The following is a 27,341-nucleotide window of genomic DNA, read 5'->3' on the forward strand; positions in this document are numbered from 1 at the left end:
CGGCACTGCACTCGAGTGTCAGTCACAGTTTTTGTGCCCAAGCGCTGGAGTGGGTCTTGAATCGGGAACCTCATGACTCAGAGGCAGGAGTGGTACCAACTGGCCACGGCTGCCAAAGTCAACTGGGGAGAAAGCCCACATGAATAAAGAAGACCTTTTTAGATAGCAGCAGTTGGCCGCTTTGTGATGGCCGTTTAAGCTTCTCTGCCCCGTAAATCTCTTTAGCACCATGCAAGCTCTGAAGAGGTAAAACAGCTGAAAATCTCCAAGGAGGGCAATGAGCCATGTCCCTCAACGGGACTTTCTGTTTTACAGACAATATTGGCATCGTACTTGGGGATGACAGACAGTGGTAAGCATATCCCAGGTGACAGTGAAAACTGCACAGCCAGCTGTTCCTCAGCTCGAGTGACTCTTCCAAGAATCACAGATGCATTTGCATTTGACAGGACACGCCAAGCCTTTGTAGTGCCCAATGCCGATGTTCTTGGGGAAAGCTGTTTAATAATTTATATTCTGTTACATTCCCTATGGGCATTATCTGCAGTGGCATAGTGAATCGCCAAGCTGCAAAATGCACGTTGTTCACGCAGGCAGTTGTCTGCAGAAAGTTTTAACATTCCCTTTTTGTACAAGCTAACACCTAGTCCTTTGCAATTGCCCGATGGTTCGGCGAGATGAGGCTTAATGTATGTACTCATATTAAAGGACACCTGTTCTGGCAGATTTGTGTTTGCAAATATGGGCCATGGGCTGGTGTGGTATTTCAGACTTTACTAAGTACATCCAATCAGGGCACTCAGTATTATTCCTGTTTTGGACATTACCAAGCTTGGAGGGCGGGGGTGGAGGGGGGGGGGGGGGGGGGGGGCGTGCGGTGGCAGGGACTTGCCTGATGTGCCTGTAACTTTCACAATTCATCCCCCTTCAAGAAATCTAGCTGCCATTTCTTGATATTAAATACAGATGAATTTTTCACTTAATAGCACATGAGAGCAGTTTATCTTTCAATGTGGATTAAGCCAAATTAACTCACGAGTACTACTTAAGCAGATGCAGTAGGTTGCATGAGTTCCCAGGCTGGGTCTTTGCTATTTTGCTGATGTGGCATTGATCAATCTAAAAATCCGAATTTGAGGAAGACTAATTTTAATATCTCCTGCCAGTCGTAACAGTGAAGCAAAGGTCAGAAAGATAAATTGTTTGTGTTGTCTTTTTGTGAGTCTTGAGGTCAAAATTCATTCATCTTGATGCCTCCTGCATCCTTTTAGTGGCATCAATTGCTGGATTAAATATCGAATAGTGACAGATCATTCAATATCTGGCCCCTGATACTAGAGCATTAGTAGGCTTTGCATGTACAAAAACGAATTCTCGGCACAGGGGATGCCAAAGGTAATCTTGTTGATGATATATCCTGCAGAATTAATCCCACAACAAAGTTATCAGGCAATTTTTCACTAGCCTAATTTATTTAAATGCCATTTTAGGAAGTTCCTTTCTCCAGTACAGAGGACTTAGCAATATGCGTGCAAATCATTTCAATAATGACATTAAAAAGAATCCCACCGCATCATTTCAAAATATTATATAATGATTTAAGAACATTCAGGGACCAATTTGGAGAGTTCAGCAACGCCAGTGCAGAAGTCTTTGCTAAGCGGTTGATTCAGCGATGTTATCCTTACTGCTGTGAACTATAAAACAGAAAAATAAATTAAATGTGGATGAGGATGGACAGGAACAAATTATAGCTTCTACAGAAGACGTCCTTCACGTGCTATGTTGCTGCAAAATAATCTTGCTTCACTGTCATTTTTCTATTTAAGATTATGTCCAGAATTGTTGCAATCAAAGAATCTAATCCGTCTCTTCCAATCTTCTTGCATTTGCTAATGTGCAACAGATTTGTTACTCCTTAGGTGTCAGACATGGCTCAGTGGTAACATTCTCACCTCTGAGTCAGAGGGATTTGAGCATATGATGCCGGCTGTAAATTGAGTTTAGTGCACTGTCTTTTGGGTGTGAAATTAAAATTGGGTCTCGGCTGCTGCTCAGGTGGGTATCAAAGATCCCTTGACATTATTGGAAGAAATGCCAAAGAGTTTTGCCCGAGTCGTGACAACTTCCGTCTCTCAATGAACGCCTCCAAAACAGATGGCCTGGTCTTTTGCTTTGCTGGCTGGAACTTTCTGGCCGGTGGGATCATCCAGTACCGTGGATGGCATACTCCGCAGTGGATTTCCCCGTGGCAAATGGTGTATTCAACGGGAACCCCATTGATTTTTAAAATAAATTTAGATTACCCAATTCATTTTTTCCAATTAAGGAGCAATTTAGCATGGCCAATCCACCTACCCTGCACATCTTTGGGTTGTGGGGGCAAAACCCACGCAAACACGGGGAGAATGTGCAAACTCCAACAGACAGCAGAACAAGGAGGTTATGCTGAACTTATGGAAGGCACTAGTTAGACCTCAGCTGGAATATTGTGTACAGTTCTGGATGCCTCACTACAGGAAGGATGTGAGCACATTGGAGAAAGTACAGAAGACGTTTACAAAAATGGATCCAGGATTGAAGATCCCGCTCCCGGCCAATGGGTCGCGCAGTAAATCATGCCCACTGTGTTTGTGTGAATATTTGCTGTCACACTTCACTACATTACAACAATGCCAACCCTTTCGAAGTGGCAGTGAAAATTTTGAGGGTATCCTGAGAAGATGGAAGATACGATATAACTGCAAGTATTTTCTTTTTCTTGTTTACACCTCAGGTCACCCTGACCTATGCCACCTAACAGGAGAATGGCTACGGTCCACTGTGTCCTTCCACTATCAGACATGAGTATTACCAGGCATTAGAAACCAACTTGCATTTATATAGTCTCTTTCCACAAATATCCCCATCCTCAATGACAGAGGAGCCCAGTACACCTGTGTAAATAACAGAGGTGCCGAGTGGATGATCCATCTCGGTCTCCTCCGGACGTCCCCAGCATCACAGCTGTCAGTCTTCAGCCAATACGATTCACTCCACATGATAGCAAGAAACGGCTGAAGGCACAGGATACGCAAAGGCTATGGGCCCTGACAATATTCGGCAATAGCACTGCAGACTTGTGCTACAGAACTTGCCGCACCCCTAGCCAAACTGTTCCAGTACAACACTGGCATCTACCCGGCAATGTGGAACATTGCCCAGGTGTGTCCCTGTGCACAAGATACAGGGAAAATCCAACCCAGCCAAGTGCTATCACCAGCAAAGTGATGGGAGGAGTCATCAAATGTTCTACCAAGTGGCACTTACTCAGCAATAACCTGCTCACGAATGCTCAGTTTGGGTTCCACCAGGGTCACTCAGCTCCTGACCTCATTACAGACTTGGTTCAAACATGGACAAAAGAGCTGAATGTCAGAGGTGAGGTGAGAGTGACTGCCCTTGACATCAAGGCAGCATTTGACCGAGTATGGCATCAAGGAACCCCAGAAAAATTGAAGTCAATGGGAGTCAGGGAGAAAACTCCACTGGTTGGAATCATACTTGGCACAAAGGAAGATGGTTGTCGTGGTTATAGGACACTCATTTCAGCTCCAGGGCATCACTGCAGGGGTTCCTCAGGGTAGTGTCCTCGGCCCAACCATCTTCAGCTGCTTCATCAATGACCCTCCCTTCCATCATAAAGTCAGAGTAAGGATGTTCACAGATGACAATGTTGAGCACCATTGATGACTCCTCAGATTATGAAGCAGTTCATGTTCAAATGCAGAAATACCTGGACATCCAGGCTTGGGCTGACAAGTGGCAAGTAACATCCATGCCACACAAATGCCAGGCAATGACCATCTTCTACAAGAGAGGATCTAACCACCGCCCCATGACTTTCAATGGCATTACCATCGCTGAATCCCCCACAATCAACATCTGGCGGTTACCATTGATCAGAAACTGAACTCGACTAGCCATATTAATGTTTTATTTACCTTCACTCTGTGGATTTTTGTGCTAAAAGAAACAGGAAGATTTTTACAGTGTTGCCCTCTTGGTTTAATGCAGGGAGGTGAGCACAGCACCCAGGGCTTTCTGCCCATCAGTGTCGTAAAGCTCGTCCGTCCTTGTGTCCAATCCTCCCCATGTTCATTCCAAAGGAGAGCAATGTGAGGGATAGAGGGGGCAAGAATTTAACTTCTGCACTCCTGACTCCTGCCCTGTGATTTTGTGTCCATTTGTTTTAAAGAGAATTATGCCCTCTTTCAGAATATGCACGTCTAGGGTGTCAGTAATGTAGATGCATACCTCTTACCCCACACAGTCAGATGACGTGAGATTTAAATTGGTTTCCAACATTTTTCTTCCCTTTAATTTAGAGTAACCCAATTAATGTTTACCAATGAATGGGCAATTTAGCGTGGCCAATTCATCTATCTTGCACATCTTTGGGTTGTGGTTGCGAAAACCATGCAAACACAGGGAGAAGGTGCAAACTCCACACAGACAGTGACCCAAAGCCAGGGTCGAGCCTGGGACCTCGGCGCCATGAGGCAGCAGTGCTAACCACTATGCCACTGTGCCATCCCTAAATTGGTTTCCAACATTGAGAATAGTTCCCTGGTTCAGCTTTTGGTTTCACTGCCCGTCACCGTACATCAACAGAACGGAGAACAATCGAGTTGGAAGTTGAACTGGGTCCAAGTTGGTGAGATGTCAGTCATCGGATAAATCCAACCCAAACATGTAGCAGTCAATCCCAATTTTGGACACGATTTTGGAGCTCATTTCTGAGAAAGTCTGGTTAATCATTCGTTTAAGGCTGCCCTTCAAGGTGAGTCGTGTTAATGCTGAGGAGCAGATCACTTACTTGTGGCCATGGAATCTCATTTTTCCAAGTGCAGCAAATTTCACCCCTGGGAAAGGGTTGTGTACTGTGAGATGAGTTGTAGCACCGTAACATCATGGAATTATCCATCCAGGGGAAAGCCATTCAAGCCAACATGTCTATATTGGTTCACTGAATGAATTATCCAAGTAATTCTATCCTTTTCCAAAGCCATTATTTTGACTTCAGGTATTTATTTCAAGAATTTTTTCTTGGAAGTTACTGTTGAACCTGCTTCCAACAGCCTTTCAGACAGATCCTAATAACTCATAGCATAAAAATAATTCTCCTAATCTCCTTTTTTCAATAAATTTAGTGTATTCAATTCTTTTTTTTCCAATTAAGGGACAATTTAGCATGGTCAATCTACCTACCCTACACACCTTTGTTTTGGGTTGTGGGAGTGAGACCCATGCACACATCCGTCCAGCCCTTTTGCCTATTATGTTAAATCTGTGCCCTCTCATTACCAACCCTCCTGCCAGTGGGAACTGTTATGTACAAATACACAGAGTAAACTAGTGACAAGTACCTCACCTGTTTGGGCGGCACAATGGCGCAGTGGTTAGAACCTGCTGCCTCACGGCGCCGAGGTCCCAGGTTCGATCCCCGGCCCCGGGTCACTGTCCGTGTGGAGTTTGCACATTCTACCCGTGTCTGCGTGGGTCTTCCCCCCCCCCCCCCCGCCCCCCCCCCCCCCCCCCCCCACCCCCCCCCCCCCCCCCCACCTCTCAACTCAAAGGTGTACAGGGTAGGTAGATTGGAAACGCTAAATTGCCCCTTAATTGAAAAAATAATAATTGGGTACTCTAAATTTATAAAAGGAAAAGTATTTTTAAAAAGGGGGAATCACACCCATGATTTAATCCTAACCTCCAAAAAGTAACTGTCAGGCCAGTAAGAATTTTCCCTCCCTCCATCTTCCACACGAGTGTCCTGACGGCGTCTCTGTTTGAGTATTTCCTATGTCTTCGTTACTGTCATGACCCACGCCTGCTAAGGAATCCCAAGCTGATTTATGACAGGGTGCAAACTTCCGGCTCCTCCACCTGTGATCTGGCCTCTCATCCTGTAAGGAGGCTATTGCAGCAGGAAGCAAATATCTTGATCACCCAGGAAAACTGAGTCGCAATCTTACCTTACCCCTTTGCTTTGGCTTTGTAATCCTAAAACCAGTATGTTGCTAAACATCAATAAAGAGTTTGACAGTGTCGGTGCTAAGTACTGTTTATGTCTCGAGACAGATAGCCCGCTCCGACGAAGGGGACCAATATTGTGCTTGGCACTTTCTGTTGCTTTGGACTTAAAATAGATTACTGGCTTATACTGTCAGGTTAGTTTGCCTCGCATGATAAATTAGAGATATGTTCAGATGTAACTTGCGGGGGAGCTCTGTTGAGACTTGAGCTTTTCATGAATATAAAGGTCATTTGTGAATGCACAACTCCATTTCAGCCCTGTTTTTTTGTTCAACTCTATCTCTTTATTACGTCCAGCTGTCACTTTCCTTGGCTTGAATTGAAATGTCAGCTTAACATTTTACTGCGATACAGTTTTGACAGCGTGACATAAAGTATGTCAATCTGTATGTGCCAAAGGTATCCACAAACAAGAACGCTTTTAAGGACCAGCTCCCAAGCTCTAGCCGAAGGCCTGTGTTTTAATCAATTCTCCTCCTTTTCAGACAAATCATATCTTAATACCAAAAGAAAAACTTGGAGGTCACAGCTTGTCTGTCAGCAACACAAATGGTGCACAGCCCCTTCCTTACATTGCCATCTTCATGACTTGGACAGAATTAGTGATCATGAGCACATCTTGGGGGCTGTCTTACTAGGTTTTCGGCTTATCAGGGACCTACAGACACATAATAGCATGTCAGTGGTTACAATATCCCAGACAGTGTAAGGTTAGTGAAAGGTTGTTGCATTTCCAAAGGTGGCGGCCTCCTGGTTTCAGAGGCAAGAGTTCTATCTCCGCTTCCCTTTGCACTTCAGCATTATGAATTTTGTCACCGTTTAGAAAATAGTCCATGCCTCTATTCTTTTTTCCAAAGTGCAAGACCTCGCACTTGCCCACGTTGAATTTCATCAGCCATTTCTTGGACCACTCTCCTAAACTGTCTAAATCTTTCTGCAGCCTCCCCACCTCCTCCATACTACCTGCCCCTCCACCTATCTTTGTATCATCGGCAAACTTAGCCAGAATGCCCCCAGTCCCGTCATCTAGATCGTTAATATATAAAGAGAACAGCTGTGGCCCCCAACACTGAACCCTGCGGGACACCACTTGTCACCGGTTGCCATTCCGAAAAAGAACCTTTTATCCCAACTCTCTGCCCTTCTGCCTGACAGCCAATCGTCAATCCATGTTAGTACCTTGCCTCGAATACCATGGGCCCTTATTTTACTCAGCAGTCTCCCGTGAGGCACCTTATCAAAGGTCTTTTGGAAGTCAAGATAGATAACATCCATTGGCTCTCGTTGGTCTAACCTATTTGTTATCTCTTCAAAGAACTCTAACAGGTTTGTCAGGCACGACCTCCCTTACTAAATCCATGCTGACTTGTCCTAACCCGACCCTGCACTTCCAAGAATTTAGAAATCTCATCCTTAACAATGGATTCTAGAATCTTGCCAACAACCGAGTTTAGGCTAATTGGCCTATAATTTTCCATCTTTTTCCTTGTTCCCTTCTTGAACAGGGGGGATACAACAGCGATTTTCCAATCCTCTGGGACTTTCCCTGACTCCTGTGACTTTTGAAAGATCATAACTAACGCCTCCACTATTTCTTCAGCTATCTCCTTTAGAACTCTAGGATGTAGCCCATCTGGGCCCGGAAATTTATCAATTTTAGACCTCTTAGTTTCTCTAGCACTTTCTCCTTTGTGATGGCTACCATATTCAACTGTGCCCCCTGACTCTCCTGAATTGTTGGGATATTACTCATGTCTTCTACTGTGAAGACTGACGCAAAGTACTTATTTACTTCCTCAGCTATTTCCTTGTCTCTCATCACTAGATTACCAGCGTCATTTTGGAGCAGCCCAATATCTACTTTTGCCTCCCGTTTGTTTTTAATGTATTTAAAGAAACTTTTACTATCATTCCTAATGTTACTGGCTAGCCTACCTTCAAATTTGATCCTCTCTTTCCTTATTTCTCTCTTTGTTATCCTCTGTTTGTTTTTGTAGCCTTCCCAATCTTCTGACTTCCCACTACTCTTTGCCACATTATAGGCTTTCTCTTTTGCTTTGATGCATTCCCTAACTTCCTTTGTCAGCCATGGCTGCCTAATCCCCCCTCTGATAACCTTTCTTTTCTTTGGGATGAACCTCTGTACTGTGTCCTCAATTACTACCAGAAACTTCTGCCATTGCTGTTCTACTGTCTTTCCCACTAGGCTCTGCTCCCAGTCGATTTTCGTCAGTTCCTCCCTCATGCCCCTGTAGTTACCTTTATTTAACTGTAACACATTTACATCTGATTCGACTTTCTTTCAAATTGGAGATTGAATTCTACCATATTATGATCACTGCCTCCTAAGTGTTCCCTTACTTTAAGATCTTTAATCAAGTCTGGCTCATTACATAACACTAAGTCCAGAATGGCCTGTCCCCTCGTGGGCTCCATCACAAGCTGTTCCAAAAAGCCCTCCTGTAAACATTCAATGAATTCCCTTTCCTTGGGTCCACTGGCAGTTTTATTTACCCAGTCCACCTGCATATTGAAGTCCCCCATGATCACTGTGACCTTGCCTTTCTGACATGCACTTTCTATTTTGTGGTGCATTTTGTGCCCCTGGTCCTGAGCACTGTTAGGGGGCCTGTACGTAACTCCCCATTATGTTTTTTTTGCCTTTGTGGTTCCTCAACTCCATCCACACAGACTCCACATCATCTGACCCTCTGTCGTTTAGTGCTATAGATTTAATTTCATTCCTAATTAATAAGGCAACCCCACCCCCTCTCCCCACCTCTCTGTCTTTTCGATAGGTTGTGAATCCCTGGATGTTTAAATGCCAGTCCTGAACCCCCTGCAACCACGTCTTGATGATGCCTACCACATCATACCTGCCAGTCACAATCTGGGCCACAAGCTCATCTACCTTGTTCCGTACACTGCGCGCATTTAAATATAGCACCTTTAATTCTCTATTGACCGTCCCTTTTTGTTTTATTGGTGTGGTGGACCTTGGGTTACTGAGCCTTTCCATACACTGTGTCATATTTTGTGGGATGGGGACTATCGTAACCTCTCCTGAGTTCTTTCTTCTTGTGCTTTTTTGTATTCCTAAGCAGCTACGCTTCCCACTGATTACTTCACCTCTTGGTTCCCTGACTTTCCCTTCCCCCCCCAGTCTCTAGTTTAAAGTCCTATTGACCACCCTATTTACTCTTTTTGCCAGAACACTGGTCCCAGCTCGGTTCAGGTGGAGACCATCCCAACGGTATAGGTCCCCCCTGTCCCAAAACTGATGCCAGTGTCCCATGAAAAGGAACCCCTCTTTCCCACACCACTCTTTCAGCCACGTGTTAACTTCCGGGCAGTAATCCGGAGATTATGACCCTTGAGGACCTGTTTTTTAATTGAATCCTAGCTCTTTATAATCTCTAAACAGGTCCTCTTTTCTAGACTTGCCTATGTTGTTGGTACCGACATGGACCACAACAACTGGATCCTCCCCCTGCCTCTCCAGTATCCTTTCAAGCCGGTCAGAGATGTCCCGCACCCTAGCACCGGGCAGGCCACATACCATGTGGGACTCTTTATCCTGCTCACAAAGGATACTATCTATCCCCCTGATAATAGAATACCCTACAACTACAACTTGCCTATTTACTCCCTCCCCTTGAATGGCCTGCTGAACCATTGTGCCTTGCTCAGCTGACTCATCCTTCCTGCAGCCCTGTTCGCCATCCACACAGGGAGCAAGTGCCTCATACCTGTTGGATAGGGTAAAGGGCTGAGGCTCCTAAGTTCCTGACTGCTGGTTCCCTTTACCTGCCTGACTTGCAGTCACACCCTGCTGTCCCTGGCCACTGGCAGGATGTAAACTACTTACTCTGACAGGTGTGACTGCCTCCTGAAACACAGTGTCCAGGTAAGTCTCCCCATCACGGATGTGCCTCAGTGTTTGAAGCTCAGACTCCAGCTCATCAACTCTGAGCCGGAGTTCTTTGAGCAGCCAACACTTACTGCAGATGTGGTCGCTGCAGCTCGCAATGGGATCTGCCAGCTCCCACATCAAGCAGCTCAAGCACATCACCTGACCAGCCATCACTAATTAATTAATTAGTTTAATTTAAGTTTACGAGTTTAGCTGTGTTTTTTTTAAATATTTGGGGCAGATTTGCTATCAACCAATCAGATCACAGCTTCCCTCTGATGTCACTTTTGAAAAGGAAAAACTGGAAAACAGGAAGTTACCGTTAGGTTTTTAAACTCACAGAGACTGCTCTTCCTCCTCCGAACGACTCCCAAAATTAGGCCCGAAGAAAGAGAGAGAACAAAACAGTCGGGAAAAAGCACCTTCTCCCATTCTTCACCGAATTACCTCACTGCACCAAATTACCAAATTCTCACTCTGTCTGTGTCTCACTCATTCAGGCTGTGTCTCCTTGACCAGCGCAACCACCCGCTTCCTCTCAGTCGCTGATGGTAGCCACCTCTTTCAAGTGTAGAATAAACAGACCCCACAGTTTTGACATTTTCCATGGACCCAGCCTCAACAGCTTTTTAAGGGGAGCCATTCTAGAGTTCCTTAACCTTTTTTGTGATCAAGCACTCTTTGACATCAGTACCAATTGGTCTATCACCAATTTTAAGGTTATTCCCCCATGTTACGGACAAATATAGGCTCGGATTCACTCTCTGGCACCTGCTGAGTTTGCTGATCATTTTGCGGGGGTAACATCTGGTAGCGCTATCTCTTCAGCTTCCTTGAGTTCGGAGGCAGAATTCCTTCTACTGATTTCTGTTCAGCAATTGTTGCAGGAATGGGAGATGGTGGTGTCAGGGTAATGTTGCTGGAGTCCCAGGCTAATGCTCTGGGGATAAATGAATAAAAATATGGAATATAAACCTAGTCGCAGTAATGGTGACCGTGGCATCATCCATTGTCACAAAAACGCCCCCACCTGAGTTCATTAATGTGCTTCACTTTAGGAAGGAAATCTGTCACTCATACCTAGTCTGGTTTATATGTGACTCCAGACCTCCATGTTCTGCAGTCCCTCAGAGTCAAGGATAGCTTGATTCCAGACTCACAGAAATGTAAATGGCTCTTACCTGCCCTCTGAAATGGCCCAGCAAGTCATTCAATTCAAGGGCAATTAGCGATGGGAAATGGGTGCCGGGTTTGCCAGCGACAGTCACATCCCATGTAAGAATTCAAAACAAAAGCATGTGGGGAGGTGTTGGGAGGGGTGTGGGGCGGTGGTGGCCTCCTGCAGCCTGCTGGCATTCAATCTGGGATTTGATCATGACCAATTGACCAAGTATCAGACAGTGACCGGGATTTTGCATGATCACTGCCTTCAGCTCAGGAAAGTGAATCAGAGAAAGAAAGACTTTGTCCCGCCGCGTGGCACGTCCCCTCCGGCAGCGGGATTCGCCGTCCCGCCAGTTGCCCATTGGGGTTTCCCATTGTGGGCAGCCCCAGGTGTGGGTGGGCTGCCGGCGCAACGGAGAATCTCGCCAGTGCAGAATCCAGCCCACTGTTTTCAAGGAAATGGCCAAAAAGGACACGATCACCCAAAATTGGGGTGAAGCGACAACAATCTCTCCCTCAATGCCAGCAAACTAAAGAGCTGGTAATTGACTTCAGGAAGCAAAGTACTGTACACACCCCTGTCAGCATCAACGGGGCCGAGGTGGAGATGATTAGCAGTTTCAAATTCCTAGGGGTGCACATCTCCAAAAATCTGTCCTGGTCCACCCACGTCAACGCTACCACCAAGAAAGCACAACAGCGCCTATACTTCGTCAGGAAACTAAGGAAATTCGGCATGTCCACATTGTCTCTTACCAACTTTTACTGATGCACCATAGAAAGCATCCTATCTGGCTGCATCACAGCCTGGTATGGCAACTCCTCGGCCCAGGACCGCAAGAAACTTCAGAGAGTCGTGAACACCGCCCAGTCCATCACACGAACCTGCCTCCCATCCATTGACTCCATCTACACCTCCCGCTGCCTGGGGAAAGCGGGCAGTATAATCAAAGATCCTTCCCACCCGGCTTACTCACTCTTCCAACTTCTTCCATCGGGCAGGAGATACAGAAGTCTGAGAACACGCACGAGCAGACTCAAAAACAGCTTCTTCCCCACTGTCACCAGACTCCTAAATGACCCTCTTATGGACTGATTTCATTAACACTACACCCTGTATGTTTCATCCGATGCCAGTGCTTATGTAGTTACATTGTATATGTTGTGTTGCCCTATTATGTATTTTCTTTTATTCCCTTTTCTTCTCATGTACTGAATGATCTGTTGAGCTGCTCGCAGAAAAATACTTTTCACTGTACCTCGGTACACATGACAATAAACAAATCCAAATTTCTGTAAATGCATGTAAACAGAGGGTCGTTTCCTCACAACATTGTTCATGGAATGTCAGGGTGGCACGGTAGCACAGTGGTTACCACTGTTGCTTCACAGCTCCAAGGTCCCAGGTTCAATTCCCGCTTGGGCCATTGTCTGTGCGGAGTCTGCACGTTCTCCCCGTGTCTGCGTGGGATTCCTCTGGGTGCTCTGGTTTCCTCCCACAGTTCAAAGATGTGCTGGTTAGATGGATTGACCATAATAAATTGCCCGTTAGTGTCCCAAAGAAAGGTTAGGTGGGGTTACTGGGTTATGGGTACCCTTTTCAAGGGCCGGTGCAGACTCGATGAGCCAAATGGTCTCCTTCTGCACTGTAAATAAATTCTATGAAATTCTAAAATTCTATGAGAAGTACAAACATTGAAAAATCTTGCCTTGTTTCACCTTTATCGTACATGGTGCAGCAGAGATACCTGCCAGCCACCTTCTTCGAAACACCTGAAGAGAAACTCTTTATATTCGGGCTCCATGCCACAATCCCAGAGGATGTTGGCCTTTAACTGCGCTCCTCCTGAGTCTGATCATATTTGGAACCAACAAGTGCCGTCAGACCATTAAGTGACCACTTGTTAATTTATCACAGATGTGACAAATTTTGGTCAATGATTGTGGAACATAAATGCTTCTGTTTCTGAGTAATATTTTTGTCTCCCAGAGGGAAGAAGGATTTCCTTTATTCATTCACGGGATGTGGGCGTCACTGTTAAGGCACATTTCTTGCCCATCCCTAACTATCCCTGAGAAGGTAGTGGTGGCCTGACTCCTTGAGTACAACTGACTGGCTTGCTTGGCAGTTTCGGAAGACAGTTAAGCGTCAACGGCATTGCAAAGGGTTTGGAGTCACATGTAGGCCAGACCGACTCCGGATGGCAGATTTCCTTCACTCAAGAATATGAGTGAACCAGATCGGATTTACAGTCATCCACTGGTTTCATAGGCAAGCTTTCAACATACCAGCTTTTCCTTTTAAATTCCAGACTTAATTTGATCGATTGAATATAAAATTTCCTGCTGACGTGGTGGGATTTGAACTGCTGTCTCCAGATTACTAGTCTGGTGACATTGTCAACACACTTTGGCATCCAAGTGATTTGGAGTAATTGTTCATAAAGCAAACTGAACAGTTTGAGGCACAATACGAGGTATTTTCATGTGATGGCTTTGAAATAATTGAGATATTAGTTGACAGGACATCACTGCATGTGGCTGATGCAAGTGAGTTGACAAGTATTATTATTACTTTGAAATATTGAAAGGTAATATTGAAGCTGTTAATCTGTAGAAACACAGCTTGTATAACGTGGTCCCAAACTGTGTGAGATACATCAATTATTTTCCATTTGTATCCATTCTGCATCAGTGGATTACTGAGACGGAATCTGCAGAGCTCTCTGATGGAAATAATTGCTGTGTTTAGTTGTATTGAAAACTATTTTCTTCAGAGCGAAGAAAGACCATTAATGTGATTTCAAATTAACTGAGTATTTGGCGTTGGGAAATCTTTGCAACGAGGAATGGGTACTCTGGGGTAAACTGAGTCCTTCAGTTGAAAAATACCCATTCGTCGAGGCATGTCACACTTGAGCAATTAACGTCTTGTGGAATCGGAGGCAGGCTACAGAGTTGGGAAGGAAGGCGATGGTCACAGAATATAATCCGCTGACTGCTTTTGAGTTGGCGAATTAGGGGTTTCCCCTCACTTCCACTGGGATTAACCTCTCCCCGATTTCAGACCTGCCAACAAACCGCTGTGAAAGCCAATCAATTCCTCGACCTTTCCAAGTCGTGAGCTGTGGCAGAATGCATTATGGTGCCAGCAATTTACCAACGTCATCCTGTCAAGGCCATGCCATACTAATAGAGTTGGCACAGGTCCAATGACCCCACATCTTGTCTGCAAGGGGTCTGATCACGTCATTAGGACCCTGGTGGCATGTTAACCGAGGTGTGACTGTGTGACAAGAGTCTTCCATCATGGCGATTGTACGCTGCTCTGAAACAAAGAGAACTCAAAAGGTGAGTGTCACCCACAAGCCGCAGGATTCGTAACAGGCCGCAAATCCTGCATCGGACCAAAATTGGGATTTGCGCTGCGTGTCAAACCAGCCACTGGCCTTGATGGGTTTCCTGATGTTCCTGCTGAACTTCTTATCCCGACCCGGGATAATGCAGGAACATGCAAATAGCTCATTAGAGCAGTTTAACATCTAATTGATGGGCAGAACATCTTTGTCCTCAAGCTGCACTTTTTCGGAAGCATTTGGGAACAAAGAGACAGTCTTGTAAAAAAGAAACTGTGGCTAGGAAAACACCTGCTTCCCAGAGTTAATGGATTAATGCAGAGCAATGTAAATAAACAATCCAAATCTCCCCTTTGATACTGCCTTGACCTGTCAATTGAAAAAGCTTTTAACAGGCAAAGGCGTATGAAATTGAATGTAAACAATGCAGTTCAAAGCTTCTAGGCATACACAAAGGTTTCTATACTTTAATGGACAATGCAATTGACTGTAAGAAACCCATTTCAAAGGTTTCCACCACTTTAAAGAGATTACTTTTACCTTTATCTCCTAGACCTTTAAACTTGGCATACTGACAGATCTTTTAATGGATTAGGGATACAGATGGGATCACTTTTGCTTTGTTATGGGAAATCTTTAATTTTTAGATATTAAGTGACTGTTTAATAGGTTTAAAGGCTGCAAATGGGGAGAGTAGCCAATTAAGCCCCTTCCCAGGAAAGACCCCCCCATCCAGAGCACCTCCAGCACAGCACAAGCTCCCCTGACCCCCACTCAAATTAAGGACTCCCCTCAGCACCCTGGAGGCAATTGTAGAGAGGGTGCTCACTCCCTTGCCACCCTTCAGAGTGCCAGGTTGGCACTGCCAAGGAGTGGGGCCTGAAGGGAGGGATTGAGGGGTTGGCTGAAGGAGAGCACTGAGGGAGGGAATGAGGGGGAAATGGGGGGCTCTTAAGGGGAGGCTGGTGGGTGAGGGAGAATGGGGAAGTTTGAAGGGGGACTGAGGTTCCTAAGGCAGGGCCTTGCCAGCGATTAGTGTGGAGGAGGGGGTACCCTGCCAGAGATCCGTTGGGGGCTACTGCAGCAGTCTTTTGAGATCAGGACACCCTTTTAAAATGGCGCTCCAATCTCAGAGGTACAGGACCTGTCAGAGAGATTAAGCCCCGCCCCTCTCAGTTGCAATGGGGACCCCAACATGCCATTGGATGGCACTGAAAATCCAATGAGGAAAACATTCAAAATAGTGTCATAGGATCTCTAGCATCCAACTTAGAGGGCAGACAGGGCCTCGGTTTGACATTTCATCTGAAAGGCAGCTTCTCCTTCCTTCACTGGATTGTCAGTTTGGAGTTCTGCACCCAAGTCTCTGGAGTGGACCTTAAACCCACAACGCTACGACTCGGGGTGAGACTGTTACTAGCTGAGCACTGTGATTACATTCTTAAATAATGGTGAGTTTCTAACTTGAAGATTGATCCATTTAAATCATTATAGATCACGATAGGGGCAAGGACGCTAATTGGCAGTGACTGTGAATAATTGGTCAATATTTTAAAAGGTAGGAAAGAAAGTCTTGCAACCCAAGTGCTTTACAGCATCAAAACTTGAATCGGCCATTTCACCCATCAACCAATGAATTATTGGTGGAGGTGTGTGGTCGCTGTTATGCATGAAAAGTGCAGCCATCAATTTTAGTACATAACAGGCTTGCAAACAGCAAGTCAAGTAATTGATGAGTTCATGTGTTTAGTGTTTTGTTTTGTTGCTGTGAGACAGCTCAGTTGGCTGGTCAGCTGGTTTGTGATGCAGAGCGAGGCCAACAGCGTGGGTTCAAGCCTCGCACCAGCTGAGGTTTTTATAATAATCTTTATTGTCACAAATAGGCTTACATTAACACTGCAATGATGTTATCGTGAAAAAAAACCTCGTCGCCACACCCCATGTTTGGGTACATGGAGGGATAATCCAGAATGTCCAAATGACCTAACAAGCACATCTTTCAGGATTTGTCGCAGGAAACCGGAGTATCCGGAGGAAACCCACGCAGACACGGGGAGAACGTGCAGACTCCGCACAGACAGTGACCCAAGCCAGGATTCGAACCTGGGATGCTGGCGCGGTGAAGCAACAGTGCAAACCACTGTGCTACCGTTCTATGAAGGCCCCGCTTTCTCAACCTTGCCCCTCGCCTGAGGTGCGGTGAGCCTCAGGTTAAATCAGCTCTTGCCCTCAAAAAGAAAAGCAGCCTATGGTCATCTGGGACTATGGTGACTTTACCTTAGACATTGGCTAGGGTACTGACCATCTTACAATGTTGGAGAGCCTCCAGCCTTAGGGTACCGCACACCCTTAATAGAATGGCAAATACACACACTGGCCTTTCACAGCCTGCCTGTGAGATCACATCAGCCATTAAGGGACATGGGGTCAGGTTCTGACATGGGGTTCTAACTTCTGAAACCTCAACCCCCTGTCTATGCTGAGGAGAATCATGTGATGTCGGGGGCAATAGAATTGATCTGGGCTAGAGCGGTGACCCTGCTTTTCAGAATTGAAAGCGTTGCAGATTTTCTGTGATCTAATTTGACTCACTGAAGAGACGTTGAGCACTTAGAGGAGTTAATCAAAACATATGACTATCTTGCTTGAACCATGAAAGATATTCTCTTCAAATGTGCAACTGGGGAAATGTGAATTGCCATTAACCTTACAGATCATTCTGCCCCCCCCCCCCCCCCCCCAACCCCCCACCTCCACCACCTGGTTTTTAAAAAATAAGGTTTTTTTCCAATTAAGGGGCAATTTAGCATGGCCAATCCACTTCCCCTGCGCATTTTCTTGGTTGTGGGGATGAGACCTACGCAGGCACGGGGAGAATGTGCAAACTCCACACGGGCAGTGACCCAGGGCCGGTGTCAAACCCAGGTCCTCGGCACCATGAGTGCTAACCTCTGAGCCACCATGTGTCCCCCCCCCCCCCCCCCCCGCTCGTGAACACGAATTGTGGACAATGTACAGAGCAGCATTATGTGACTAAATGAGTGTGCCATCAGCTGCTTGTTGCTATGGAGGCCTTATATTCCAGGCAGTAAAGTTAAACAGACGGTATGGAAGATGGGCAGAATACAAGCAATCTACAACGTAATGCTTCATTAATTCTGCAATTACACTGTAAATGCTCAATCATGGTTTAGTTTGATTGCAGCAGCTTGCTGCAACAAAAGCCAAGACAACTCAAAAGGCGTGCATTGATGGGATTGAAATGATTATTTAAAATATATATAACTACTGTGCCATGGCGCTGAATTAGATACTGCGTTCCATTGAGATGTAATTGCACTTTTGAAATTTTGATTCAGACAGTGTTCTAAGACACTGACCCTGAATTGCCTTGGATTCTCAACTGCTGCGCTGTCATAACTTTGCCTGCAACTGAAATTCCAGTCACGCAGGAAGTCCATCACACTACTGAGCAGCCGCAGGAAGTGTGAGCGGAGATCCAGGCCATTGTTTGGAGCAGTTGCTACATATAAATCTCCGTGTATCAGGCCTGACGAGGACAGAGATTTAAGAACAGCTCTTCATCATTTGGAGATGGCAGTGACAGCTACGAAAATAAAACATAACACGATTGCGATTTATATTTTGTTCAGAGAACACAGGCGTCACAGCCACACTCAGAGGCTCAATTGGCCTGCAGGTTTATATGATAAACTCACCACCCAGTCGTTAGTGGCTGCAGAGGTTGCATTAAATTCAAGGATAAACAAATCAAGGGTGGTCACCCAGGGTTATTATCAACAGGCTTCCCTGCTGTGCTGTGGCAGTCAGAAGCGAAGATGCGATGAGATGATTAGTTTGGCACATGAGTAGAGACTTTTCGTGCAATAATGAGCTGAGATTGCCAAAAGAGCTAGGCATGGCATTGGGAGAAAGGAATTTATGCAGTAAATTGTTACGATCTGGAATGCCGCTGCTTGAAATGAGGCAGAAGCAGATTCAATAGTTACATTCAAAAGGGAACTGGATTAATACTTGAATGAAAGGAAATTTGTCGGGTAAAGAGGGAATAGCTGGGGAGTGGGACTAACTTGATTGCTCTTTCAAGAGATGTTGCAGGCTTGATGGGTCAAATACCTCCTTCTGTGCTGTATCACTCTATCATTCAATGATGGAACATGCCATGGTTTTTGGCTAAAGTAGATAGAATCATAGAGGTCTACAGCACAGAAAAGCCCCTTCGGCCCATCGCGCCTGTGCCAGTCAAAAACAATCACCTGAATATTCTAATATCATTTTTTCAACATTTGGCCCATAGCCCTGTATGCCTTGGCTTCGCAAGTTCACATCTAATTATTTCTTACATGTTATGAGGGTCGCTGCCTCCACCACCCTTTCTGGCAGCGAGTTCCAGTGTGCCTGGTCTGTGCTGTAGGCCTCTATAACTCTATGATTTGTGGGCTCCCATTTAAAGTAATGTGAGAACACCAAGTGACACGCAATCCTTATTCGGATATAGATCACCATTCCTTCATGCTGCTGGGTAAAACACTTCAAATTCCCTATCTAACAGTTTCATGGAAGTACCACAAACACAATAACTGCAGCGCTTCAAGTAAATAGCCCACAACCACCGCCCCCAAAGCCAATTAGTGATAGGTAATGATTGACAGCCATGACAGAGGCGTCCAGATTGTGAGAATTTTTTTTTGAAGCTGGAGATCAGGCTGAATCTTTCAGCCTTGCGTTTAAAAGCTGAATATTGCTGAATCCCAGCAGCCAGCACAGAGCCACCTCTGGGTGCACTCCCAATTCCCCTGGGCACTGTGGTACTGCCATCCTGGGTGCCACCCTGGCAGTGCCAGGGTGCCCTGGTTGTCATGATATTCAGGTAAACATCATAGCACATACATACTGATGGACAGATCAATGGACCAATCAACACACACACAACACCACAGCCAATCGCAGGCAAGAGCATACACAGTACAAAACAGGGAACACAACACTTCCTGAGCATTCCAGGAGGAAACAGCTCAGGGCACAGAGCTCATAGCAAGCCACTCAAACATCCACCATGTGCTGAGTGCCACTACAAGATAGTATTAGGAATAGGTCCACAGATTCTAGGGTTATGATCGAACCTCAGTAACCAGTTTACCACTGTAAATAACTGTTAGCAATAAAACTGAGTTGCACCATTCCCAACCGTGTTGGTTCGTCTGTGTAGCAGAGTACCCAACCCATCACTGGTGGCATCTTATCCGCCAGGGATTGGGCCCAGGGGTGCCCTGTCCTTATGAGGTGGGGTGCAGGGGACTCGAGGCCCCCCAGTTAGTTAATTGGGGTGTTAGGGGAATCCGGCAGCTGTAGTGGGAGGTCGAGAGATCGGGCCGCAATGTCTAACTGGTGCCCCGATGTTTTCCTGCACTAGCGAGCTGAGCTCATTAGTGCAGGAAATAGGGCAGCACGGTGGCGCAGTGGGTTCGCCCTGCTGCCTCACGGCGCCGAGGCCCCAGGTTCGATCCCGGCTCTGGGTCACTGTCCGTGTGGAGTTTGCACATTCTCCCCGTGTTTGCGTGGGCTTCGCCCCCATAACCCAAAGATGCGCAGGGTACGTGGATTGGCCACGCTAAATTGCCCCTAAAAAAAAAATTATTGCAGGAAATAAGCCCAAGTGTGGCCTTGGCGGGGGTTCCTCGCTGAGGTCCAAAAATGAAGCAGAGTCCCATTTAATGGCGGGGTTGTCCTGGGCACTGCAAGCGCCAGGAAACACCCTGCGAAATGCACCCAAAATGGCACTCTGTTTCATTTCCATTAAATTACATTTGCAGTACCGAGAAAAAGTCTTTTAACCACATCTTCAACTACCGTATCATGTTTCTAATTATATTTCAAATTGCCTGAATACTTTAACCTCTATTTTCTTGCTTGGTAGATCATTCCAAATACTTATCACTATTTGAGTGAAGACATTTGTCCTAATATCTGCTCTAAATTAACTCTTCATTAGTTTCAATTTATTTCCTCCAATTTTACTTTCTGGGCTAAACCATATCCACTTCATTTATTATTAACATACTATATCAAAGGGCCCTTTCTTCCTTCTAGTTTTTTTATCTTAGATTATAGTATTTGTACTTCTGTAGACTATTACGTCATAAGAGCAAAATTAGGCCATTTGCTCATCGAATCTGCTCTGCCATTCAATTAGATCAAGGCTGATCTGATATAGTCCTCAACTCCACTTTCCCGCCCTATCCCTAGAACAGTTGATTCCCTCACTGATTATCTGACTATCTCAGCCTCGGCCTTTTGGCTAAGATCAAGTGTAATGTAGATTGAGCCTTTGGCTCAGATCTGGTATGTCTCCCTTGTGGGGACCATGAATTGGATTTAATTTGAAATGGTTTTTGGAGCAGGCGAGGAGCTGGATTAGGGGTTCGCCCCTGACCCACACTCTGAGCCCTGGCTTGGTAACTCAGAAAAAGTAATTTAAAAAAAACATACTTAACGACCCAGCCTCTACAGCTGTCTGCAGTAAAGAATTCCACAGAGTCGCTACCCTCTGAGAGAAGAAGTTCCTCCTCATCTCTGTCTTAAATGTGTGACCCCCTAACTCTGAGATTATGCCCTCTGGTCCTAGACTCTCCCGCAAGGGGAAGCAACCTTTCAGCATCTACCCTCTCAAAACCCCTGAGAATCCGATATGTTTCAATATGGTTGCCTCTTATTCTTCTAAACTCCAATGAGTACAGGCCCAACCCTACTTAACCTCTCCTCATAAGAACATTCCTCCATATCCGGGATCAACCTAGTGAACCTTCTCTGGACTGCCTACAATGCCAGTACATCTTGCCTTCAATAAAAGGACAAAATCTGTAATCCCATCCATCCTTTGCATTGTCACCAGGAAAGCTCCACATGAATCCCATACTACAGATGTGAATTAAGGCGCCAATATAAATGAATGACTGGAATTCTGCTAAATTGTTCCCAGGGAAATTAATTTTGCTCCTTCAGAAATATGTCCAAGTGATGGCGATGGATAAAGGTTCGCAATGAAATTAAGTTTCCCCATGTTTTTAGGTTGATGCTATGAGAGTAATATGTTCAGCATAAGTGTAGTGACATTGCATCAGTGACTGCAAGAATTCCATTGACTGTGAAGTGTTTTGAGATGTATATAAATGCAAGTCTTTGTTCAAGTGGGTACAAGGTGAGACAGTCCGTCAATCACAGAGGTGTAGGGGAGCTTTAGGAACAGTATTAACCCATCGGAAGCCCGGTTTTACTCGTCATTAAAGTCAATATTGGACAGAGTATAAAACTGGTGAGTTAGTTTAAATTGGCCTCTTTGGCTGGGATTCTCCGACCCCAACACTGGCTCGCCGATTCTCCGGCGCCGATTCTCGGGTGCCCGCGGGATCGCCAGCGCGCCAGTCGGGGGCCGTTGAAAGCGGACCTCGGAGTTCTGTCTGTGGGGACCATCCTGGTCGGGGGGGCAGGGGGATCCGACCCCGGAGGGGGCCTCCACGATGGCCTGGCCCCCGATTGGGGCCTACCAATTGGTGGGCTAGTTCCGTGCGGGGCCTATGTTCCTCCGTGCCGGGAACCCACGCATATGTGCGAACTCACGCTGGCCGTGGCCAGCTTTCGGGCGCCGGTGCTGCGGACACCACTCCGGCGCCGTACTAGCCGCCTAGGAAGGGGTGGATACTTGAGGCCCGTTGATGCCGGAGTGGCTCGCCGGCGTCAGAACTTGGCCACGGGATTGGAAAATCCTGGCCTTTGTCTCTGTAAATCATCTAATCAGCAATGCAGCTGGATGCTGGAAAAAAGAGTAGAATTTGTTTTTTGAAAAGTGGGACTGATGTCAGCAAGATCCATTTGAATTGGACTTCCTCAGGTTGGACAGTGAGAGTCCTGGGATCTTCTCAAATTAGTTCAATGCTGCAGGATTTCTAAGATTTAGCAAGAGATACTCAAGGAAAAGGTCTTCATTTGCTCTCACCTCCTGTGAAAGAAATCAAATCTTAAATAAGTAAAACTCACTTTTCAGATAGTGTACACGGCCTCTAATTTGGGTTGAGAGAGATGCACAATCCTGATTGGGGAAGCATGTGTTCTAAATACAAAGCAAAGGAGCAAAGCTTCAATAAATCAAGCATAACCTTAATACACATAGAAGAAGCTACGCCTCCCTATAATAAATCACAAAATGGTCATTTTGACTTGCTCTGAAAGTACTGACCGGCTGATGCCCAATTGACAGCTCATCTTATTTCTTTTCCGATTGAAGCTGAAGGAATTCGCTGTCACTCATTTTGCTGCAGTCGCACAAATGATTCCCAAATAGTGCGTCCCTACTGTGAAAAGAAGGAGCCTATGCATCCCTTGTCTGGACAGAAGGGGTTTTCTCTGAGCATCCCATCACAATCGATACACACAGAGCTAGAACCATGCACCAATAAAATTAATCAATTAATGAATGAGCGAGCAGTGATTCTCCAACATAAATGCTCTTCCTACACATCCATGCATCCCTATCAGTGACAAAAGAGGTGCACCTCCAACATTGAGGTAACCGTGCACCACTGGCTGTACAATGCAAAGACAAATACACCAGCAGCAACAACTGACACTTATACAGCACACTTAATGTAGCAAACCCAATGTGCTTCACAGGAGTGTGATCAAATTAAATTTAAGATCAAGCCATGTGAAGAGTTAATAGGGCAGGTAATCAATTGCTTGATCAAGGAGATAGGTTTCACGGAGCCTTTTAAAGGAAGAGAAAGTAATGCTGCTGTTTTGGAGAGGAATTTCAGAGCTTAGGGCCCAGCCATCTGAAGGCATGACTGCCAGTGGGGAGTGATTAAGACTAACAATATGCAAGAGGCCAGGATTGAAGGAGCACATAGATCTCCGAGCATTCTGAGTCTGAAGTAGGTCAGAGCGATAAGGAAGGGTAAGGCCATGAAGAGGTTACATAGGATATAGGCACTGAATCAGGCCTGTCAACCCAACCAGACAATGCTGGTGTTGACGCTGCAGCCGAGCCTCCTCCCATCTTTCCTCATCAAAATCTATTATTACCATCTCCCTCAAGTGCTTGTCTAGTTTCCCTTCCATGCATCTATGTTATTCAGATCAAACACTCCCTGGGGTAACAAGTTCCACATTCTCACCACTCTTTTTAAAATAAATTTAAAGTACCCAATTCATTTTTTCCAATTAAGGGGCAATTTAGCATGTTCAAACCACCTAGCTTGCACATCTTTGGGTTGTGGGGGCGAAACCCATGCAAACACGGGGAGAATGTGCAAACTCCACACGGACAGTGACCCAGAGCTGGGATCGAACCTGGGACCTTGGCGCCGTGAGACTGCAGTGCTACCACTGTGCCACCGTGCTGCCCTTCTCACCACGCTTTGAGTAAAGACGTTTCTTCTGAGTTCCCTATTGGATTTCTTGTTGACTATCTCATATTGATAGCCTCCAGTTATGATCTTTCCCACAAAAGGAAATATTCTCTCAGTAATCACTTTATCGAAACCTTTCATAATATTCAAGACCTCTGCTTAGCTTTCTTTTCTCAAGAGAAATGATATCCAGTCCGTTAATCCTTTTCCTCGAATTGTGGTCCAACAAAGGTTTGATACAGGTTTCGTATAATTTTCCTGCATTTCCATTCTATCCCCCCAGAAATAAAACACAGTGGTTGGTTTGCTTTTTTTTTAAATGGCTTTGCTAATCTGCGGTGCAACTTTTAGTGAATGATAGATGTATACCCAGTGATCCCTTTGTTCCCCTACCCCATCTCGATTTGCACCCTCCAAGCCATACGTGACCTCTCTATTCATCCCACCAAAACTTACAAACTCACATTTATCTGCATTGTACTTCAAGACTTAAAAACAAAATTGGTAGTTTTGAAGTCAAGTGCCCAGGCTTCCTTCTGCTAGTAGTGCTGTGGCCATTCGAGAGAACGCAGCAGTTTTTACATTCAGCAATCGTGCCACAGCAATGGAGAGCTTGGTTCTTGCTCACGGAAGCCAAGCTAATGTTGGAGCTGTATTGCTGTCTCTTCTCTCTCTCTCTTAACATAGAGAGAGAGGGGCAGCATGGTGATGCAGTCGGTTAGCCCTGTTGACTCATGCCACCGAGGTCCCAGGTTCGATTCCGGCTCTGGGTCACTGTCCGTGTGGAGTTTGCACATTCTCCCCGTGTTTGCGTGGGTTTCGCCCCCACAACCAAAAGATGTGCAAGGTAGGTGGATTGAACAAGCTAAAATTGCCCCTTAATTGGAAAAAAATGAATTGGTACACTCCATTTTTTTTTTAAACAGAGAGACAGAGAGAGATCTAGCCGGAGTTATCACCTTACAGACAGGTGTAAGGGGCAGCCATGGATGGATCGCTGTGTTAATGAGGCACAGGAACTGAAATGTGCACAAGCACATAAGGTGTCAGCTTGCAGCTCCCAGTGGGTTCCTCAGCTGACATTCTTTACTGGCAATTCAGACTGGCAGTGTATAGACATCAGAAATTGCCCTTTCTACTCTTAATCATGGTCGATTAACATCACTGGCTGTGCTGTAGAGTATCAGCTGCAACCTTTATACCTCAGCATGTGGATTTAAATCCAAATTTCTCTCCCGAGCGATGAGGGAGAGCTCACCGATTCATTTTGTGATGTTGGTTGGGGAGTTTTGTGAGGGTGGCACCGCCACAGATAAGCGGTGAAGGTTTTTCGAGCAAAACCTTAAATGCTTTCATTTACTTCATGGAACATCACGGTTTGCTCGCAAATGCATGTGCACTACACATAGTGGCCAGTCAATCCTTACCCCGTGTGGGCTTAGTTTCCTCTGCGTGATGCTTTTAACAGACAGTCAGTGCCTTTCTGCCAAATCTCTGTTTTGACTTTAGCATACAAAGCAACTTGACAGAAAAACATCAAGTATTGGGCTAAGAATAGAGCGCTGGGAAAATGAAGCCTCATGAAGGCAAGGGTAATGGTGTCACTTGACTCTGCAGCATTAAAGAATTACTGTATGTTAGAGCGTTTCTTTTTAATTTCTCTATTTAGACGCCTGGCAGTTCCAGGGAATTCAGCAGGCTGGCTTGCAGACTCAGTCAAGTGGATTTGAAGGTTTTAGCTCATGCTTTGTGACACTGCAAATATTTGCAGTAATAATGCAGCAGAGATGGCAATTCTGACTGAATAAATTTGGATATTCAGGGTCTATTTGCTAAAATAAAGAGCCAGAGAAGCATTACCTCTGATTTCCCCTCATCTTTTTTTCTTTTCCTCTGTTCATTATTTTATCTTTTGCATTATTCTGTTAAATTTCATTGACCTTTGGATTAGATTGATTGGATTGGATTTATTGTCACATGTACCGTGAAAAGTATTGTTCTGCGTTCCATTCACGAAAAAAAATAGGACATACTTGAGTACGCAATGTAAATACACAGACACAGGCATCGGGTGAGGCATACGGAGTGTAGTGCTACTCAGTAGAGAAGATGTGTGAAGCGATCAGTTTAGTCCACAACAGGATCATTCAGGGGTCTGGTGAGAGCGGGGAAGAAGCTGGTTTTGAACCTGTTGGTGCGTGTTCTCAAACTTTTTGTATCTCCTGCCCGATGGGAGAGGTTGGAAGAGAGAATAACCCGGGTGGGAGGGGTCTTTGATTATGCTTTCCACTTTCCCAAGGCAGCGGCAGGTGTAGACAGAGTCAATGGATGGGAGGCTGTGGGTTCGTGTGATGGATTGGGCGGCGTTCACGACTCTCTGTACTTTCTTTTTAAGAAATATTTTTATTCTAATTTTTACATATTTTCAACAAACCCCCCCCTTACAGAAAAAAGAAAAACAAAGAACACATAAATAAACATCTTACAACTACATCACAAATTCCCCCAATATACAAACCCCCCATTAAGCAATAATAAACACAGTAGAAAACACAAAGTACACCCCTCCCCCCTCTGGGTTGCTGCTGCTGCTGACCACCTCCTAACGCCCCGCTAGAAAGTCTAGGAACGGTTGCCACCGCCTGAAGAACCCTTGCACAGACCCTCGCAAGGAAAATTTTACCCTCTCCAATTTAATGAACCCTGCCATGTCGCTGATCCAGGCTTCCACGCTTGGGGGCCTCGTATCTTTCCACTGTAGCAGAAACCTCCGCCGGGCTATCAGGGACGCAAAGGCCAGAATACCGGCCTCTTTCGCCTCCTGCACTCCCGGCTCATCCGATACCCCAAATAGTGCTAACCCCCAGCTCGGCTTAACCTGGGTGTTCACCACCTTAGACACCGTCCTTGCAATGCCCCTCCAGAACCCATACAGCGCCGGGCACGCCCCGAACATATGGGCGTGATTTGCTGGGCTCCCCGAGCACCTCTCACACCTGTCTTCCACCCCAAAGAACCTGCTCAGCCTCACCCCTGTCATATGCGCTCTGTGAAGAACCTTAAATTGTGTCAGGCTAAGCCTGGCGCAAGAGGAGGAAGAATTAACCCTACCGAGAGTGTCCGCCCACGTACCCTCGTCTATCTCCTCCCCAAGCTCCTCCTCCCATTTACCCTTTAGCTCTTCCACCGAGGTCTCCTCCTCTTCCTGCATCTCCTGGTAGATCGGCGAGACCCTGCCCTCTCCAACCCACACCCCCGAGAGCACCCTATCCTGGACCTGGGTGCTGGAAGCAGCGGGAACTCCCTCACCTGCCATCTTACAAACGCCCTTACCTGCATGTACCTGAAGGCATTTCCGGAGGGAAGCCCGAATTTTTCCTCCAGCGCCCCAAGGCTCGCAAACGTCCC

At 45.8% G+C, this 27,341-nt stretch overlaps 1 protein-coding gene and 1 long non-coding RNA gene across 26 annotated transcripts in view; one reads left to right on the forward strand and one right to left on the reverse strand.

Annotated features, from left to right (window-relative positions):
• LOC140429166 (teneurin-3) overlaps window positions 1–27,341 on the forward strand; it is a 3,593,949-nt gene that overhangs the window by 2,951,799 nt on the left and 614,809 nt on the right. The window lies entirely within an intron of this gene.
• Window positions 1,487–27,341, reverse strand: part of LOC140429169 (uncharacterized) — a 35,574-nt gene continuing 9,719 nt past the window's right edge. The window contains exons 2-3 of the long non-coding RNA XR_011949004.1: window positions 22,564–22,636; window positions 1,487–1,697 (exon numbers count right to left, since the gene is read on the reverse strand). This is a non-coding gene — a long non-coding RNA (uncharacterized lncRNA). The remainder of the gene's footprint in view (window positions 1,698–22,563; window positions 22,637–27,341) is intronic.

The sequence above is a fragment of the Scyliorhinus torazame genome, chromosome 9 (genome assembly GCF_047496885.1).
Source record: "Scyliorhinus torazame isolate Kashiwa2021f chromosome 9, sScyTor2.1, whole genome shotgun sequence".
Classification (NCBI taxonomy): domain Eukaryota; kingdom Metazoa; phylum Chordata; class Chondrichthyes; order Carcharhiniformes; family Scyliorhinidae; genus Scyliorhinus; species Scyliorhinus torazame.